Source organism: Bombus vancouverensis, unplaced genomic scaffold (genome assembly GCF_051014615.1).
Source record: "Bombus vancouverensis nearcticus unplaced genomic scaffold, iyBomVanc1_principal scaffold0077, whole genome shotgun sequence".
Classification (NCBI taxonomy): domain Eukaryota; kingdom Metazoa; phylum Arthropoda; class Insecta; order Hymenoptera; family Apidae; genus Bombus; species Bombus vancouverensis.
In genome coordinates, this window is record NW_027468968.1 from 41,901 (window position 1) to 59,411 (window position 17,511).

Here is a 17,511-nt window from a genome sequence, read left to right on the forward strand (position 1 = left end):
AAATTAACTATAGTAAAGTTTCATTACATTTATACGTCAAACTTATGAAATTCACTGACTAAACCATCCATACTATAATATATTGTTATACAAGTATCAGTTACTAAAAGACTATGGGGAGCCTGAGGCGGCTATGGGTTCTCAGGGCGTAGGACCACGCCCTGGGAATCCCCCACGAATCTGATATTCTCCTATAGCCGGATGGTGACTGGTCGGCGCCTTTGGCACCCGCCAGTTTGCCGATTCGGTGCGGAGAACTCTCGGAGAAGTTAGTGGGCCTGTATCTCCTAAGAACACTTACCTCACATTCTTGTGGGGCTCCCCGTCACTCTGCACCAGCTTTGACCGGGGCAGGGTGCGAAAGAGTGAGTGGCACCAGGATGGAAACCCTTGTTGACGACCTCGGCGATTTCTTAGAATTACAATGGATAGAAAAACGAATCAAAGAATCGTTTACGGTGGGGAGGGATACCATAATACCGGCGCAGCCGCGAGTTGTAAAGCGGCCCCTCTGCGTCGTCATCGAGCAACCGTGGCCATCCGGGGATGGGCCGCCAGTGCCCTGGACACGCTCATGCGTCTGGCGAAGGGGACACGCGAACTGGGCGGACTCGGAGAGGTTCGGAGGAAACCGATGTTATGACCGTCGGCCCGGTATCTTCGTGGGGTGGGATGAGGCGGCGGCGCGGCGGCCGGGGGGGGGGAGTGAAATCCGACGACGAAATGTCGTCGTGCTCTTCCTATTCGACCGTTGCGGGCACGCTCGGCAAGCGATCGTACCGCAGGATTACCGGGTCCGCGGAAAGCACCACCCCCGTCGATAACGGTCGCGGCGGCGGCGCGGGACACCGCACACGGCGGGGGGACGCGTCCGCGTGGGATCCGGACTCCGCACCACTGCTGGCTCACGATAAAAGGAAGAAGAGGGGCGCGAAGCGCGGGAAGGATAGCGACAACGACACCGACACCGAGGCTGCCACCGTGGCCGCCGCCACCTTTACCATCCGCGACGGTGCCGACGGCGGCAACGACACGCGGAGTGACGAAATGAGGATCGGACCGGTCGACAAGCAAGCTACCGTGAAGGACGTGGAACCGACCCAGGATCAGAAAGAGGAGGAGGTCGCATACCTGCGAAGGAGCGTGCGCTTTCAGGAGAGAGAGACGGTGTCTCCAAGAGACGGTTGACCAAGGAATGCACGGAGAGTAGCCAAAAATGATAACATCGACGGTGAAGGACGAGAGGTGAGGATCACCTCTACGAGGGGGACGAAAGAAAATGCTCCCGGGGCCCCAACGGGAACGATTATGGGTCCCCCTCCCCACCTCCTCCACACACCTGGTCAGCTTCGCGCCGTTTCCGCTGTCCCGACGGGTCGGGGAGTAATAATAAACAAACAAAGAAAACGGATAGAGGTCCAGGACCTCGAGATCCACTAGAGGATCTCAAGATCCTGTTCCTCCGCAAGTTGGAAGAGTGTCGGCGATAAATAATGCCAGGGGGGGGGCGATCCTCCCGGCTACGGACGCTGGTGTCATGTAAACTTCAGGGTTGGTTGATGAAATAAAATAGCTGAGTCGTAACACAACTATTAATTTTGTTTTAATTAAACTTTATTATGCATTCAGCAATCACAATGTAATACACACTGAATTAACATAAATCACAATTCACTGCAACCACGTTATGTAAGACTTAGTTACAATGATACGTTAAGTACGCGACTGTTATAAGGGGCGAGACCGATAAAGATATGTTGACTATTCTAAGGATACAGAATAAGTAAGTTTTTCTGGCAATAGTGTGTCTGAGGAAGGTTAGGGCTGGGTGTGTCTAAGGACACGGCGCTATCAGATTTGTTGATGACAATTTTGGTTAAGGAAGTGAGGGCAGTAGACACCGTCTCCGATTGGATAATAAGGCGGCTGGTGGACCAGGAAGGGTTTCAGCCGCCCTCGCGAGAAAGTTGCTAACGGAACATAAAAGATGTGAAGAAAACCAACTTTCTATGCTAACACGTGGTAGACAATAAACGTAAAGGAAATCTAAGACAAGAAATACTCGCTTGGTCCGAAGGACATTAACTATGAAAATTCCAAGACCCCTGGTAGGTACTTAAGACTATTGAGGGTACGCGCCAAGGATGTGCAGATATCTGGGTGCCATCCTGTCCGCAGAGTGTGGCCCGGTCTCTGATGTGAATCGACGTTACAGTAGCGTAGCCGTAAGAACCGTACAAGCACGATTGCGGCCGGCGAGAGACACCTCGCGGTCGACCGTGGAGTCGTCGGCCGACGAGGCAGGGTTTATTACCGTCATAGGCGGAGGAAGAGGGAGAGCGAGGCGAAAGAACAGGAAGCCCACGACGCAACCTCTTCCAACGGTCCATGCGCCGACCGACGCAAGAACCAAGGGACAGGTATTGTTACGCCACGAGGCTTACCACAGGCTGTATTTTCTAACCGTCGCTCGCGGTCCTACAGTGTCGCAGGCAGATCGTCTTATCTGCCTGCCGGATCATATACAATGTATCGACGAGAGCATAGTTGTCGCCAAGCAGCGAGCTCTAGAAACGTCGATTTTTATCCGTTACGTTTTTCACACAAGAGGCATACGTGATCATAGGCGCGAGCGATGGTGTGACCCGAGCATAGTGGGGGTCGTCTTCCAAATGAGACAAAGAAATCATCGAAAGGCGATCAAACTTCTGACGAGTCAAACGTGACACAACGAAAAATCTGACGAGCAAAATCAAATAGTCTAACGAATTCATCTAGAGATATCGTAAAGTCGAGTCAACTTTATGTAATATATTCATCATATTATTGTAAAATATATTATTTTATGTTAACCTGTTAATACAGTGTTACATTCATTGAACCACCTCTGTTATCTTAACACAAACAGGGGAACGACTATTTCGCGGCGTCGATTAACATAATCGTAGCAAGAATTTACGCTTCTCGCTGACGCGTTTTCCCAGCGAACGCGTCTCTTCACGAACGGTCGTAACAGATATCGTCGTCTTTTCCATTGTCGACGTTGCGAACAGGGGCCTCGGCGCCCAGGACGGCGACCAACAGTGGCGGAACAAGGGCAGGGACTTTTCAGCGCCGCTCGGCCTCCGGTACGCCCCCGCACGGGAAGGGAATCCAAGCGAGGAACGGGCAGGGGCGATGGATCCGGAGCGGTATCGCTCACCGTGAGGAACGGCTGGGGCTTCACGTACAGGGATGCGATATCGGTGGTGAAGAGGGAAGTCAAGTTCTCCGATCTCGACTTCACGGAGTTAAGACCGAGGAGGACAAACACGGGGGCGCTGCTGTTCGAAATCTCAGGCCAGGACGCTGGGTGCAAAGCTTCGCGACTGGCCGAGCGGATGGCGGCCACGCTGAAGGATTTGCCCGCCAGGGTAACCGTGCCGCGAAGGGCGGCCGAGCTAAGAGTGATCGGACTGGAGGACTCGATCACCTCGGAGGAGGTGGCAGCCGCTGTTGCTGAGGCCGGGGGCTGCCACGCTGACGAGGTCAACGTGGCAGTCATACGCTCCGCCCCTCGGGACCTCGGATCAGTATGGCTACGCTGCCCGCTGATAACGGGCAGGAAAATCAGCAGAGGAGACGCCCTACCAGGAGGTAGGATTAACATAGGTTGGTCAGCGGCGAGAGTTTCCCCTCTACCTGCGCGCCGACTCCAATGCTTCAAGTTCATAGAGTCGGGTCACGTGTGCCGGGACTGCACATCGATGGACCGGCCGGAGCGCTGCTACGGGTGCGGGGCGGAAGGACATCGCGCCAGGGACTGTTCGGCGCGAGTACCCATGTGTCCGGTATGCGCGGACCTGGGACTGCCCGCGTCGCACCGTATTGGGTCACCGGCATGCAAACTGCCTGCCCGTAAGAAGAGGGCCGCACAGGAAACAAGGACCGTTCCACGCGACGGTGGGGACGTGGTGACGAGGAAGGAAACGATGCTGCCGTCAACTGTCCCCACGAAGGCCAGAAGAGAGGACAGAGAAGTCGGACAAAACGACTGCGAGGGGAACGGCCCGTAGGAGCCTATGAAGACGGAGCCTTCCCCGACGTGAGCGGAAGAAGAGGAGGTGGACAACTGCTCCTGCAGTGCAATCTTAACCGCTCCCGCCGGGTTCAGGACTTAATGTTCCAGAGGTTGACGGAGCGGCGGATTGGTCTGGCAGCAGTGGCCCAGCCGTACAGCATTCCCGGCGCGTCACGAGGAGCTGGGGATCTGATAGGCTCGGTCGCCATATTCTGGACCGGGATCGCGGGAAACCCCTCCTGCTCGGTGATCGAGCGGAACGGGGCTTCATAGCCGAGAAATGGGGCGACCTGGCCGTGGTGGCCGTCTGCGTGTCGCCCAACATCAGCCGGACCGAATAAGCCTCCTTCCTGGACGGACTCGCGGCTGCGCGAGACGTTTGGGCGCCTGCCCGACACTGGTCCTCGGGTACATCAACGCCCACTCAACGGCGTGGGGATCCCGCAGGACCAACGGAAGGGGGCGCGACGTGCAGGACTGGGCGTTCGCACTCGACCTCCGGCTTATGACCCGGGGTCGTCTAACACGTGCTTGGCACGGCGGGGCGAGTCCATAGTGGACCTCACATGGGCAAACCCTGCCGCATCGCGCCGTGTTTGCGGTTGGGAGGTCTCCCCGGCGGAGACCCTCTCGGACCACCTTTATATCTTGATGGATGTGGCGGTTGGCGCAGCGATGGGCGACCGTTCGTTGGGTGCGCGCGGTTCCAGCAGCCCACCGGGAAGGAGAAGAAGATTCCCGCAATGGGCGGTGACTGCTATAGCCGTTACTTGGTAGAACGAATCCCCGACCGACGAGGACGCGAAAGCGGGCGCGACTCGGCTGAGCCGCGACATGCACGCGATCTGCGATTCGTGTATGCCGCGGTCTGGAGCCCCGCGCCGCGTCGGCGCTGTGTACTGGTGATCCGAGGGGATCGCTTGTCTACGCGAGGCGTCCATCCACGCTCGGCGCCGGTACACCAGATCCCGCCGTAGGCGGCGGTTAGTCGAAATCACTGGTCCCGGGAGCAACGAACGAGGGAGATGGCAACTTTACCGAAGAGGAGGAGCAGGAGCCTCAACCGCCGGAAGAAGAACCACGTGTCACCGCGAGAAGTTGGAGTCCGGAATCAAGCGTCACCGAGGAAGAACTTGCCGGGGCCGTCGTAGACGCGGAAAGCTCAGGGTCCCGATGGAGTCCCAGCCCTCCTGTGGAAGGACGTCTCCGGGGTCTTGGCCCCGAGAGTAACGCGTCAGTTGCTGTAGAACATCGCGTATGACGCGGTGCTTCGGACGCCGCTGCTTCCGAACTCGGCACTGGCGTGCTACGCCGACGACATGTTGGTGCTGGTCTAGGGCACGGCATGGGGTAGAACCGTCCGCCTCGCTAGCGGTGGCCTGCGTGATCGCCGAGATCAAGGGATTGGGACAGAGGGTGTCCCCTGAGAAGTTCGAGGCAATGTGGTTTTGCCGCAAGGCCGATCACGGGAGGCCTCTAGCTGGTTATTGTCTGAGGTTGGAGGGGGCTGAGATCGGGGTTGGAACAAGAATAAAGTATCTGGGTCTGACCCTCGACAGCCACTGGACCGTCGGCGCTCACTTCGAGCGCCTGGCACCGTCTGTTGAGGCGACGGCGAACGCCTCAGGATGTTTGCTGCCTTGGCTGGGCGGGCCCGACGTCGGAGTGCGCCGGCTGTACGCCCGCATGGTGCGATCGAGGCTCCTCTATGGAGCTCCGATCTGGGCGGAGGATCTGATGACAAACCGTCGCAGTCTCCTAGCGGTCAGGAGGCTGCACAGGACGGTGGCCATCAGGGTAGTGAGGGGCTTGCGTACCATTTCGGCGGCAGCAGCGGCGGTGCTCGCCGGGTTTCCCCTGTTCGAATTGCAGGCCCTGAGGTGTCGCGAGATTTATCCTCACACTCGGGGTCTGTCGGGCGGGATAGACCCGATGGGCGCCGACGTCAGCGTTCGGGCTCGGCGGGCTTTGCTTGACAGATGGCGCGCCAGCCTCGACACGAGATGGGGTGCGCCGGGGATAAGGGTCCTTGGGACCGTCCTTCCAAACTGGGACGCTTGGTTGGACGACAGCGGGTCTCCCCTGACCTACAGGGTGACGAAGGTGCTCACCGGACACTGTTGCTTCGGCGAGTATCTGCACCAAATCGGGAAAGAGGCGACCGCGCGTTGCCACCACTGCAATGCGACCGTGGATTCGGCGCAGCACACGCTGGAATACTGCCCGGCCTGGGCGCGGCCGCGCCGCGACATCATCGTGGAAAGCGGATGGGACCTCTCGCCGCCGACGATCCTCGAGACGTTGTTGGCAAGCGAGAGAAGGCGGATGGCCGTGACCTCCTTCTGTGAGCAAGTTATGCTTCGAAAAGTGGCCGCGAGGAGGATGAGGGTGCGGTACTCTCACCTTGAGATGATCGACTTGCGAGGGCGCTGCAGAGGCTGTGGGCGCGCTTCGGTGAGGCGCACTAGGTCCGCCGAACCCCCCGGTGGGGTGCAAACTTAGGCGCTGGTAGCTCATCGCCCCGGGGCCGCAAAGAATCCCGGTAAGGGAACCGGACTGTCGGGCACGGCGGCTCCGGTGACGACGCGCGGTGTTACGTGGCCGCACAGCGCTCCATTAGGGGACGTATTAAGCGCGGGGGGGCGGTGTATCGCTCACACCGGTTCCCGGGCCCCTCTCGATCGCAGCCGGGACGATCATCGTGAAGGTTTTAGTCGGTTGGAGTCCGGCATTACCACGCCGCTTTACCCCATCCCCCATCCGCCGCTTTGCCCGTGCGGATTTCCTCCATGTTAATAAAAAAAAGGCTACTACAAGACTATAAAATATTCATTTAAAATACCCCTATAATAATTCAGCCATAGGCTTACATGTATGATTTCATTTAGCTGACACGCCAATTTATACATCGACTGTTCTTGTAGCATCGAAAAGCTCAATTTATCAAGCAATTCACAACTAAACGTTTGTATATATTAAATATTATAACCACCGATTACATCAAATTCAAACTTTTTAATTTCCACTATTTATTAGTGCTTATAGACGACTAATTGTCCTCTCCACATCACACGAATATACCTCTATCTCCTTACTGTTCATTAAACGGTCAATTAATAGTCTATTAAAGTATTTGTCACGAATTGTCTCTCCTCAACTGTCATAACAACATTATATTTATCTTTCTTCGAAATTTTAGTTGGCTGTCCGTTTATGGCATGGATAAGCTCATTTCCCTCATTAGGAAATTCCGACTTACCAGTCCTCCCAGGGCTATAATTCGGAATTTGAGTAGCCGTCTGTTTATGACACGGACAGGCCCATTCCTCTCGTTAGGAAACTCCGAGTTACATGTCCTCCCAAGGCGGTAAATGTAATGACTCGAGGCCAGGAAAAAACCCAGGAAAGGACCAGCCGGAAGAGTACGGTGGAGAGAAGAAATACAACGGCGGGAGGAGAGAATCAGGAACGGGGAAGTTTAGTTCATCTTCAACCATCTGACATTACAGACTTAGGACGACAGTGGTCCTCCCTTAGTTCGGTTAAGTGCTACAACTAGTACAAATAAAGTGCCATCTAAATCTAACACTCGAGTTATTTCATCTCCTCCATCTTGAACGTTGAGTTATTCGAGGTACGCGATATCGACCGATCGGTTTGACCTGACCGGTTGCTCTTTAGTCGATAATACACCACAATCTTATTTGCGTTATTACAACCATCCACTCTTATTTCCATTGTTTTAACAAATTCGAATTATAGTTATTACACGTTATATTTGTCGGGTTTACATTAGAATCAGGGTTAGGGGGGTGAAACGAATCTTCGTTTGCATTACACGTATCGTTATGCAACAGAGAAGACTTCGACTAATGCAAATACGATTATCATAGAACTGGACAAGTAACCGTGGTAATTAGATACTCGAGAAACTAATGACAATGATCCTAGGTTCAATAACGAATCCGCGGTCGACGGGATGATAGATGAACGTGCTCACAAAATCTAAGTCGGACGTGCAATATTCACTGGCTGTAAGGGGTTACTCTTTTCGTCGATGAGATCGCGAGAGAGAATGACTTTCCCGTCCCGATGATGCCACAGAGGAAAACTACGTGGGGTGTGTCTGAGGACACGAGATCATCGGATTCGTCGAGGAAAGCCTTCGTTCAGAAAGTGAGGGAATTTGGCGTTGCTGCTAATTGGTCAATCTCCATATCGGTGGTTAGAAAAAGATGCTAGCCGCCCTCGAGGGAAGGTTGCTAGTGGGAGACGCCGTTCGTTGAAAATAGGTCTCTCCTATTTTCCCGTAGCTGGGACAAAGACTGTTTGTTTGAAGGACTTTAGTCAACTAATTCCTAAGATTTATGACGGGCCCTCAGGCTAGCTGAACATGTACTGCGGAGACGCATCGACATCTGGCAATCATCCTGCACGAAGAATAGGGTCTGCGTGTGGCAAGCCACGGGACAGAAACCGTTGGAATGTTTACTGTCGCGTGCCGCCACGAATATTTCTTTTAAGGAGAGCTATAGAATTACTCCATACCTTTGTTAGACAAAGTGTTCATCCCGTGACCGCGGCTACGTTCGGCGACTGGCTGTCGCCTCCAGTCCAAGCTCATTATCACAACTCGCGAATAATTACAATCGGATTGAATAACTACAATTGTTTAATTGTAGCTATAGTAGACTCTAGATTACAATGTTGCGGGATTATCCAAAATTCTAAAGGTGTTCCACAGAGGTGTCGTTGTACAGAACTCTGGTGGTGCTTGGTGACGATTCAGCAAACACAGCGCGGAGTTTTGAGGGTTTGATCCTTTCCCTGACTGAATCGTGATGTGGCAGGTAGTAGCTGTTGTCTGAGGGATGATCTGCCTTGGAAATGTGGACGATGTCTGTAGTGGGTTGGGAGACTGGCCTCCCCCCAATGACCCGCCTGAATCGCATTCTCTTGGTGATGATCTTTGGTAGAGAAGAAGCGTTGGGCGTCGTGCTTGGGACGCCGTGGCAGCCAAGAGTGGCTTCAGGGAGAAGTCTGTGGTACGCGACTTCTTCGATGTGGCGCTCTGTGAAACCAGTAGAGAATCGTTGAGATCACATGGAATGTTATGTAAATTACCGATGCCATTTGAGTGATTAGTCATGGTGGTAATAATGCGTAAATCATTCTGATTAGGCCCAATTGCAGGTGTGGCGCATCTCTGAGGTGGCGAAGTTGGAGTCGTTACGTTAGGTCTCGGAGAGTAACTGTCCGATGCCATGTTTCTAATCCTGGGTGGTACAGGTGACGTGATGTAAGATAGATCATTGAACGCCGATACGTTGTGTTGGACGCTCATCGTGGAAGTATTGCCCGAGGAAGAACTGCCCCTGGACGGTTTGATCATAATGGATTTCGAAACCTTTACAGTACGTTCCGACTCAATGTTGACTTTGCTGTCCTGGATGGAACTCAACCCGTTGTTTTCTAGGTTGTGAACTACGGTTAAAGAATTATGAACGTTCTGTAACAGATTAGGAGAGATTAGGTTTTGAAACGAGTTGTCGCCTGGCGAGACCTTCTCTTTCTTCAGGTCCAAAGGCTCGTTAAAGTTTGTCAAATTCAAGGTGATTTGTGGCGTTGGGTGAGACGATCGAGATAATGCGGACGCAAACTTGGTTGTCGTCAAGTCGCGTGTGGGTAATGAACTGCGGGTGTCATGCAATGAGTTCCGTCCCTTGGCTCGCTCAATTATATCGATGGCGCGTCCTTTACAGTCCAGAAATTCATATTTAATGTCTAGTCGTTCCTGTACTGTCTGACCCTCGTCTATCCCGTCTAAGTCGCATTGATGTTTTTTACATATTGCGTATTCGACTTCCAAGTCTTCTAACATAAATTGAACTGTGTTTAGTGATCCCTTTGCCTCATAATTATCAAGGATCATTCGAAATCTCGCCACTTCGTGTTTGGATACCTCCCGCTCCAGCTTCAATTGTTTTATGCGTGCTTCCTGGTTAGGGGCCATGGTGGCTTGGCGCACGATAGCTCTGATAATTTACGTAGGTTCGGCGTCCGAGGTGCTTCGCGACTACAAGTGTGCGACTTATCTTAGTCGTGATAGGCTTGCCTCGGCTGTTCGTGAACGCCGGTTACGGTGCAACGGGATGTTACATCGTGTACCTTGTGGTGAAGGTGATTCCTTCCCGATGGTGACACTCCGTTGATTGTAGCTCGTGGATTCTGATATCCTCCGGACTGATGCTTCCTCCAACGGCACCGAATCCGGCTGATATTTTGCGTAGGTTCTGCGTCCGAGTTGCTTCGCGACTAACAAGTGTGCGACTTGTCTTAGTCGTAATAGACTTGCCTCGGCTGTCCGTGAACGCAGGTTACGGTGTGACGGGATGTTGCGGAAATATTTCAAAGATATATAACAAATACAGAAAGTTGATAGGAATCGCATTCAAAGATAATGGTTTATATGAAATAAGTAGTTACATTGAAAGGCAATAATCTCACGCTAAAATTGTGGGAAAAATGACAAATAAAGAAAAATATCACAGGATCTTGGGGCATATAAACTTTAATTATTTAGATACAATGTGTAGGAAAAAAAATAGTTGAGGGAATGCCAGAAAATTTTGAACAAGTAAAATTAAAATGTGGTACATGTATCCAAAATAAAATGCACAATTTACCCTTCCAAAACAACAGTAGTAGAGCACGAGAGATTTTAGAATTAGTACATACCGATTTAAATGGACCTCATAAAAATACCGGGTTTGATGGATCCAAATATTTCTTAACATTTATAGATGACTACAGTAAGTGCGCATTGATTTATACTTTGAGATCAAAAGATGAAGTTTACAATTGTTTTCTTGATTACATAAACAAAGTTGAAAATCTTACTGGAAAGAAGATAAAGAGATTAAGATGCGATAATAGAAAAGAATATATGAACAAAAACATGTACAATCTAACTAGGGCAAAGGGAATTGTCGTAGAACCATGCCCACCTTATGTTCACGAATTAAATGGAACAGCTGAGCGCTACAATAGAACAATTATGAATTCCGCTAGATGCTTATTATATGATTCAAAGCTGAATATTAAATATTGGCCGGAAATAATTAGAGCTGTGGCGCAATTAAAAAATAGAACCATTACGAACACGTATGAAAATAAAACACCATTTGAAATATTTTTTAAAAGGAAATCGAATATAAATAATTTAAGATTGTACGGAAGTAGAGTTTTCGTAAGAATGCCTGAAATTAAAAGAAATTCGAAATGGGACAAAAAAGCAGATACTGGGATACTTGTAGGTTATGAAAACAATGGATATAGGATCCTAGTTAATAATAAAATTATAATTGCAAGACACGTAGAATTTATAGGTGAAGATGATAATTTAGTAGGATTTCAAGGAGAAGATGGACCAAACAATGAAACAGAAAAGGATTTAAACGAAAAGGTCGAGCAGGCCACAATAAAAGAGGAGAGAAATTTAAGTAACGAATCAGAAAGTAAACTTGAGAACAGAAAATAATTTGGGACGGTCAGAACGGGAAAGAAAGAAACCTCAAAGATATGGCCAAGCGAGCTCATATTTCATTTATGTGAATGTAGTTAGCGTAGGCAGTCCTCAAACCTATGAAGAAGCTTTAAGTGGAGATGACAGCATTTCATGGAAATGGATGTAGAAACAGCATTCCTAAACGGAACTATAAAAACGGAAGTATCTGTAAAACAACCTATAGGTTACGACGATAAAAGCGGGAGAGTATGTAAATTATCAAAAGCGTTATATGGATTGCGTGAAAGTTCAAGAGCTTGGTATGAATGTTTCGACAAGTATATAAAAAGATTAGGATTTCAAAGAAGTAAGAGTGATTATTGTCTGTATATGAAGTATGAGAGCGATGATTTTATATATTTAATTCTATTCGTAGACGACTTATTAGTATGTGGAAAAAACAAAAGAAAAATCGATGAGATTAAAAACAAATTGTCAAACCAATTTGCGATGAAGGACTTAGGTGAAGTAAAGACTTACTTAGGAATAAACATTGAGTACGATAATAAGAAGTGTGAGATGAAATTGGATCAGAGTAGTTATATAGTCATTAGCAAGGCAATATAATATAGAAAATAGTAAACTATATTTTATACCAATGGAACAAATCTTAAGTTTAGAAACCGCACAATCAGCTTCAGACGATATAAGATATAGAAATCTCGTAGAAGCTTTATTATATATTAGTTCTGGAACAAGATTAGACGTTAGCTATAGTGTAAACTATTTAAGTCGATTTCAAAACAGTTACAACGAGACACACTATAGATATGCATTGAGAATTTTGAAGTGCTTATATTTAACTAGGAAATTAAAATTAACTTATAAAAAAAATTTGAATGCTGGAGTTATTGATTGTTTTGTTGATGCTGATTGGGCTGGAGATAAAGTAGATAGAAAATCCACTACGGGATTTATCATAAGATTTTTCGGAAACGCAATTTACTGGAAATCGAGAAAGCAAAGTAGCGTGACAAAATCATCAATAGCCGCCGAGTATGTAGCTTTATCGGAAGCTGTGAGCGAAATTAAATTTGTAAGAAAATTGTTGAAAGATTTTAAAATAACGATCGAGACACCAATAAAAATTTACGAAGATAATTCTGGAGTGATTGCGATATCAAAATTTGGAAACTTAACAAAAAATTCTAAGTACATTGAAGTTCACTTCCATTTTGGGAACGAAAGATACGACAATAAAAAGATTGACACTATAAAAAATAGATTCAGAAAATAATGTAGCTGATATTTTAACGAAGGCTCTAGGGAGGAACAAATTTGAAAATTTTAGATTATTTTTAAGAATAGTTTGATTGACTTATAAAAGGAAATGAATATGCAGCACAAAAAATTAAGGAGGTGTGTTGAGGTATGTATAATTTTCTGTGCTGGACTAGGTTAAATGCGTAGTAGAGATACTTCTATGTGAATATCAGTGTGTGGAAGTATGTGTGTCCGAAGCGTCTCGAAAACAAATGAATGTAAACTCTTCAGTCGGTTAAGAGTCGTCGAAGAGTCGGTTTACAGTCAGGTATAGAAGAAAATGCTGAGACGCGTGCAAGTGTGTATCGATGAATATATAAGGAATCATCCATGAAATAAATATTTCATTATTTTAATATTAATCCTCAGTATAAATTTAGTGTTCCTATAACATTATTTCGGCCTCAAAGATCCACAATTTTCAACAAGTACGATAAAGATGGAGTTGACAAAACTAAAGCTAAAATAGTTAGATTTAACGCCGGTGATTTTATATTACGCAAAATTTTGATTTTGTAATAGCAGAGAATTTTGAGGGAGACAGATATTCTAAAAACGTTAGACGGCAAACGCTCTTACAAGTACAGTCACGACAGGTTGATGAAAGTGCCAAATAGTCACATTCCTGCGGATTTGGACGTTGGTAGTAGCGGCGAGAACAGTGCCCAAAACGATATGGGTACCCCGACCCCTGAGGGTCATTAACCCAATGCCACGAAGCTGAAGCGGTCGTGTACTCACATGCACTGCCAGCGACAGTGCCACGGAGCTGAAGCGGTCGTGCATTCGCACGTACTGCCAGCTGCAATGTTACGAATCTAAATCGGCCATATATTCGCACGCACTACCAGTGACAATGTAATAAAACTCTGTGCGGTCGTGCAATCTACAAAATCAAGATTCAACTGGGTACAAAATCGCAAATAGTCCATCATGCCATTACGATCCGACTGATAAACCACAGGACGCAACTAACACTTTGAATACAAATTATAACGCTACAAATTCTCGTTCTCTTTCATTTTTCTGTTATCAAACCTCCGAACGAAATTTCATTGTTGGAATGGACCCTTGACTTATTTGGAACATTTAGTTGAACGGTAAATAATATGAGTTACGTCGAGTCTAATGTTGGAAAAACGCAATATTTTAGTTACACACGAGGACGTGTGATTGTCAGGATGGCTTTGTCGGAGATGAAAGGACATCGAAGCCTCCCCTTTGGAACTTCGGGATAATCCCCTAACACCGTAATCTAGATTCTACCATAGGCATAATTAAACAATTGTCGTCTTTCGATCCGATTTGTATTTGTTTGAGATTTGTGATAATGAGCTTGGGCTCGAGGGGACAGCCAGTCGCCGAACGTAGCCGCAGTCACGGGATGAACGCTTTGTCTAACAAAGGTATGGAGTAATTCTATAGCTTTCCTTAAAAGAAATATTTGTGGCGGCACGCGACAGTAAACATTCCAACGGTTTCTGTCCCGTGGCTCGCCACACGCAGACCCTATTCTTCGAGCAAGATGATTGCCAGATGTCGATGCGTCTCCACAGTACGTGATCAGCTAGCCTGAGGGCCCGTCATAAATCTTAGAATTTAGTTGACTAAAGTCCTTCAAACAAACAGTCTTTGTCCCAGCTACGGGAAGATAGGAGAGACCTATTTTTCAACGAACGGTGTCTCCCACTAGCAACTTTCCCGCGAGGGCGGCTAGCATCCTTTTCTAATCACCGATATGGAGATTGACCAATTAGCAGCAACGCCAAATTCCCTCACCTTCTGAACGAAGGATATCCTCGACGAATCCGATGATCTCGTGTCCTCAGACACACACCATCATAGTTTTCCTCTGCAGCATCATCGCGACGGAAAGTCATTCTCTCGTGAGGTCGTATTAGCGAGTTACTTAGAGTCTGTACGCTCGGTGGATATTCCACGGTTTCGCAAAGAGTCCGACTTATATTTTGTGAGCACGTACACCTATCATCCCGTTGACCGCGGATTCGTTATTGAACCTACGACCAACATCACTAGTATCGCAAGTGTCCAACCGCCGCAGTTGATTGTCGAGTCGGTAGCATCCATACTCGTATTAATAGACCGTACCTTCGTTATAACAAGACGATGGCCGATTCCAATGAAGATTCATCGAACGCCCACAACCTTATTCCTGACCCTTCTCCGACATGTTTAATTCGGTAGTATTCAGGAAGTATGTGCCAATCATCAACGAGTGTTGCATCAAAATATCTGAAACTACATGTATCGTTACAACGCACGACTCATCATCTATCAGAATATCTGTCGAAAATTCTTCGAGTGTACAATTTCTTCCGGACCCGATACCGCGAAATTCAACAATTTTGTGACTTAATCTGGACGCCCCAATTTTCACATACTGATCCGCTCTCATTAAAGTTAGTTCGCTACCGGTATCTATTAGCGCGCTCAATTAAAAATTTCCGATCTTAACGTCTTTACCACGCTTCGTCTGCAACGATTGCCACATACTAGAAACAACTTTATGGGACTCGTTCAGGTTGTCGCACTTCGATACGATGTGTCCGTACTCTCTACACTTAAAGCACTTAGATCCTCTCGACCTATTCGGGCACTCTGCACACTCATATTCTTCGCCGCCGCAATTGTAACATCTCGTCTTCCTCAATTCTGTAATGGATGTAGTACCGTATAGTGTAGACTTATTGTTTTCTTCATCTACTATTCCTTCTACAATATACTCCACTTTCGCCTCCTCCTCCATATCAACATGGCTGGCTATTTCAAGCATGCGGTACATATAAGCCAATCATGTTTCGTCGCTTCTCTTTTTCGTATCTCTAAGTCTTTGATGTACTTGCCGACTATTAATCTTTTTAGAGAATTCTTTAATCAGCCCTCCCTTCAGCTCATGCCAAGTCCTAACATGGCACTCGAAACTCGCGAATATTCTACCTGATCCTTTCAGCAATCTCTTCGGATAAATCGCTTTCTGTCCCTCTGACCACATGCACATGTCTGCGATTTACGACACCCCCCAGGCCCCTCATTCATGATACCACAATAATGTACAAATTGCACCAATTCTTTTTAACCTGTTACATTACAACGTATTACAAGTTCTACAAAGCTATAGAAACATTAACTAATAGACTTTTATAGTGGCTTGTAGACTTATATTATAAATAACAATAATGTAAATTATACAAATATTAATTCATAATAACAATAAACTTTTTAATTTACTTTTTAATTTTAACTTAATTTTACTTTAAAGGAATATAAGCATAATTAAGAGAAATATGCGCGTTTCTATAAGAATGTTTTAGTGAAGCTTTTATTCCTGTATGGAAACATTATTATAATATGATCTACAAAAACACATGCTTTGATGTGATAACGAATAATAAAATTGACAAAATAATTTATATATGGAACTTAGTCAGCTTCGTTAATAATATATAGAACTTTCTATAAAATACTCATTAAACATATATTTATACAACTTTATTACCGACTTTAAAACATATTATATAGTTTCTAGTAATCAAATTGTAAATATAGTAAACAAATAATTGTGTTAAGTTATTGTAAAGATCCATAATCCATATAATATGACATATTACGTACATACGATTATTGTAACATTAATCACATATATATACAACAATACAACGTTATTATTACTTATTTAGTTATTACTTATTATTATTATTATATTAGTAAAATTTATAATATCGAGTTTTTCAATCAGGTTTTTTCAAATAGTAGTTTCATAAGGTTTTGTGCCCAATAGAATCACACAGTTTTCATAGTTGTCAAACACGTCCACATTGCGTATAAGTAGCGTTTGCTTAGAATAACGTCGTTTTTGTACCTCACAACTCCATTATATAAATATCCTAATACCTGATCGTTATTTTTACAACCGCGGACGCTAACAGAAAATTATTTTACGTGAAGATACAATGATGGAAATTGATAATTGTTCGACTAATCAAATTACATCGGATGGAATTTAACTTTTAGAGAAAAATGGCGCACCCGGGAGAGTAGATCGCGTTAAACGCAATGATCCAAATTGAACTGAAAAGTCGTTATGTATTTAGAGGACTTGTGTGTAGAGGATGGTTGGTCGTGAAATTTATTAGACGAGATTGCCCGTTGTAGAAGCCGTCAGTATATTTTAAAATGACTAAATACATAAGAACAGATAATGCTCGCAAAGACGCTCGTACTAACAGATTCGCTAAGACAGTGTATAATCGCTCGCGGATAACTCGTTAGTAACTGATCAATACTCGGTAGATAGTCGGTAGAGTCATAGGACGAGGCGGATGGAGAGCGTGCACACGGAATGGAGCAAATATTACGCACAGCTGCCATTATTGAATAACGTGAAGTTTCCACGTAAAACGATAATCAAACCCGTAGCGGAAATTGAGTTACACGGGTTCTGTGATGCCAGCGAAAGGACATATGGAGCATGCGTTTACCTTCGCACCATCACCCCGGATGGTCATGTCTGTACACGTCTCCTCACTGCGAAGTCGAAGGTAGCTCCACTCAAATCACTAACCATTCCAAGGTTGGAACTGAGTGGAGCACTCCTTCTCGC